Raw genomic sequence first — 4,195 nt, 5'->3', positions numbered from 1 at the left:
CTTGCAATCATGTATTATTTTGGTTATTAAAGTAATTACGCAAGAAGAAAAGCCGGGAGGAGGAGGAGGAGGAGGAGGAGGAGGAGGAGGAGGAGGAGGAGGAGGACATAAATAAAACTCGCCTCGCGTATTACAATGATAAAAAGGAAGAGAAGAAGATAGCGTAATAAGAAAAGGAAGAGGAGGAGGAGGAGGAGGAGGACGAGGACGAGGAGGACACATAATTATCAGACAGACGTATAAGAAGAAGAAGGACAAGAAAGGAAGAGGTCGTGGAGGAGAAGGAAGAAAAAGAAGAGGAAAGACGAAGGGAGGAGGAGGAGGAGGAGGAGAAAATAAAGAGGAAGAGGAGGAAGAGGAAGGAGAAGGAAGAAAAAGAAGAGGCAAGAAAGAGGAAGGGAGGAGGAGGAGGATAAGAAAATAAAGAGAAAAAGAAGAGGAAAGAGGAAGAAAAGAAAAACGAATAGAAGAGGAAAGAAAGAGGAAGGGAGGAGGAGCATAAGAAAATAAAGAGGAAGAGGAGGAAGAGGAAGAAGAGAAAGACGAATGAGTCAAAATATGATAATGAGAAGGAAAGATAAACAGGAAACAGACAATTACAGTGATAGTAGAAGTAGTAGTAGTAGTAGTAGTAGTAGTAGTAGTAGTAGTAGTAGTGGAAGACGAAGAAGCAAAACTAGGAAAAAAAATGCAGTAATGAAGTTAAAAAAAAAAACGAGGCAGTTACACACACACACACACACACACACGAGCAAGCACAAGGCGTCTACATAATCGTGGAGGAAAACAAACACATAATGGAGGAGGAGAAGGAGGAGGAGGAGGAGGAGGAAGAGGAAGAGGAGACAAGGACGAGGAAATAATCATAATAAGAAACAAAAGACAGGAAAAGAAAAGGGAATAAGAAAAGAAGAAAGGAGAGAGAAGGGAAGGATAAAGAACAGAAGGAGAAGAAAGAAGAGAACGAAGAAAAGGAGGAAAAAGAAGAGGAGAAAGAATAGAAGAAGAGAAGGAGAGAAAGAGAATGAGAAGAAAGACGGGAAGGAGGAGAAAGATAAAGGAGAAAGAGAATGAAGAAACGAAAGGACCCACCACCACCATCATCACCACCATCACCATCACCACCACCACCATCACCATCAACACAACCACCACCACATCCCTCACTGGCTGGCTGGTGTGGAAGTGACGTCACTCTGCTAAGGAATGTCCGTAGAGCAGAGTGCCAGAGTGCCGGGTGGGCGGGTGGTGGCACTAGGGGGGCACAGATGGGCGGAAAGGAGAGGGTGGGGAAATGGATGCAGGGAGACGGATGTGGAAGTGAAAGGTGGATGAGAGGGCTAATGTGTGTGTGTGTGTGTGTGTATATATAAGAAGGGGAAAACATGTGGATTAGGTGGGTTGGAAGACGGATGTGGAAGGGATAGGTGTGGATGAGTGTGTGGGTGGATGTAGAATGTTGTAGATGGATGAATGAGAGAAGGACAGAAAGTGCATAAGAGTGGAATACTTGGGTGGAAGGTGGATAATAGGGAACCAATGTGGAATGGATGAGTGGATGAGTGTGGATGTAGGTGGGTGAATGAATGACAGAAAGAAGGGGAAAGAAGGGATTAAGTAGATGAATAGATGGGAATGAAAGGAGGTGGATGCATGGAAGTGAAATAGCGTGGAATGAGTAAGTGGATGAGTGGATGAGCATGTATATGTGGATGAGTGTAAGACAGAATGAGAACAGAGAAAAGAGAGAAGGGAAAAAAGAACGGAAGAAAAAAAGATAAATTAATGAAAGGAGGAGAGAAAGAGAGAAGGAAAAGAAGGGAGAAAACATAGAAAAGAACAAAAAGAATGAAAAAAAGGAATGAATGAAAAGGAGGAAACACTAAAGATACGAGAGAAGGGAAAAGGAGGAAGAAAAGAACGCAGACAAAAAAAAAAAAAAAAGAAGCAAAGAAGAAGAACGGCGAGGCACAGATAGATGAAGGAACGGATGAAAGGGGAGAACGGATGCGTGGGTAGACTAGCAAGCTGGTGGATGTAAAAAGAGGGGAGAGAAAGAGGAAGTGTGAAGTATGCATAAAGTAAGGTCTGAATATGGGCGTATGGGGAGGGGAGGGGAGGGGAGGGGAGGGGAGGGGAGGTTGTAAACGAGGGGGGATGGAAAGGGAGGGGAAGAGGGTGAGGGGAGGAGGAATGAGGTGATAAAATGAGTGTTGTGAGAGAAAGGGGAAAGGGGGAATAATGAATGAGGGCGAAAAGGGGAAGGGAGAGGGAAGGGAGAGGATGGGGAGGGGAGAGAAAGGGCGTATTAAAGGAAACTACAGAGGAATGGTTGAGTAGGAAAGGGAGAGAAATGGAGGTAGGGGAGGAAGGAAGGAAAGGAGAATAAGTGAATGAAGGGAGAGGAAGGAAGGGAGAATAAGCGAATGAAGGGAGAGGAAGGAAGGGGGAGTAAGCGAATGGAGAAGGGAGAATAAGTGAATGAAGGGGGAGGAAGGAATGGAGAATAAGTGAATGGATGAGGGAAGGAAGGGAGAGGAAGGAAGGGAGAATAAGCGAATGAAGGGAGAGGAAGGAAGGGAGAATAAGTGAATGGATGAGGGAAGGAAGAGAGGAAGGAAGGGAGAATAAGCGAATGAAGGGAGAGGAAGGAAGGGACAATAAGTGAATGGGTGAGGGAAGGAAGGGAGAATAAGCGAATGAAGGGAGAGGAAGGAAGGGAGAATAAGTGAATGGATGAGGGAAGGAAGAGAGGAAGGAAGGGAGAATAATTGAGTGAATGAGTGAGGGAAGGAAGGGAGAGGAATGAAGGGAGGATAAGTGAATAACTGAGGGAAGGGAGAGGAAGGAAGGGAGGAAGGAAGGAAGGAAGGAAAAAAAGGAAGGAAAAACCGAGAGGGTGGAATGAGATAAGGGAGATAAGGGAAGGAATGAAGGAAAGGAAAAAAATAAAGGAAGGGAGACAGAAAGAAAAGAAGGAAAAGAAAGGAAGTAAAGAAGGGAGAAAGGAGAAATGGAAGGAATGTAAAGAAGCCCCCCCCAAAAAAACATTAGGATGGACAGAAAGAAAGGAGGGAAGGAGGAAGGAATAAAGGAAGGAAGGAGAAAGAAATAAGGAATAAAAGAAGAAACAGGAGAGGAAGAAGCCAGGTGTAGTATATTAATAAGCAAGACAGGTAGAGGAGGAGGAGGAGGAGGAGGAGGAGGAGGAGGTAAAGAAGAGGAGAGGAGAAGGAAAGAGGAAGAGGGAGAAAAGATAATGCCATGGGGTAGGGAGGAGGAGGAGAAGGAGGAGGGAGGGAGGGAAAATGATAAGAGAGAGAGAGAGAGAGAGAGAGAGAGAGAGAGAGAGAGAGAGAGAGAGAGAGAGAGAGAGAGAGAGAGAGAGAGAGAGAGAGAGAGAGAGAGAGAGAGAGAGAGAGAGAGCAAGGGAAGGCAACGATTTATTGACTTTAGGAAGTTGATTTCGACAGGTGGGAGGTAGGGAGGGAGGGAGGGAGGGAGGGAGGGAGAGAAAGAGGGAGGGAGGGAGAGAAAGAGCGAGAGAAGGGGGAAAAAGGAGAGGGGAAGAAAAAGTGAAGAAGGAAGAGGAGGAAGAATAAGGAATGGAGGGAAAGGAGGAAATGAGGAGAGAAAAAGAGGTTATGTGGAGAGAGAAAAGAAGGGAAGAGAAAAGGAGGAAGAGGGAAGAGGGAGAGAGGGAGAAGGGAGGAAATAAGAAACAGAGGAAAGAAGAACGGAGGAAAAGAAGTAAAGAGGAAAGAGGAGGGAGAAAGAAGAACAGAGGAGAGGAAAAAAGAACGAGAGGAAAAGAAAAGGAAAGAGAGAAGAAGGAAAGGAAAAAAGGAAGAAAGAGGGAGAAAGGAGGAAGGTGGAAGGAAAGAAGGAACGAAGGAAAGAAGAACGAAGGAGAGGAGAAAAGAATGAAGAAGAGAAAAACGAGAGAAAGAGAAAAGAAGGAAAAGGAAGAAAGAGGGAGAAAGGAGGAAGTTGGAAGGAAAGAAGGAGCGAAGGAAAGGAAAAAAAGGAGGAGCAAATAAAGAGAGGAGGAAAGGAAGGAGGGAGGAAAGAGGGAATGGAGGGAAGGAGGAAAGACGGAAGGAGGAGACAAGGATGAAAAACTGATATGAGATAAAAACAACCTCTCTCTCTCTCTCTCTCTCTCAAGGGGATGGTGGAGTGCCCCTCGCTCCTC

Source organism: Eriocheir sinensis, chromosome 34, assembly GCF_024679095.1.
Source record: "Eriocheir sinensis breed Jianghai 21 chromosome 34, ASM2467909v1, whole genome shotgun sequence".
Classification (NCBI taxonomy): domain Eukaryota; kingdom Metazoa; phylum Arthropoda; class Malacostraca; order Decapoda; family Varunidae; genus Eriocheir; species Eriocheir sinensis.
The sequence above is the reverse complement of the archived record's forward strand: the minus strand, read 5'-3'. Positions refer to the sequence as shown.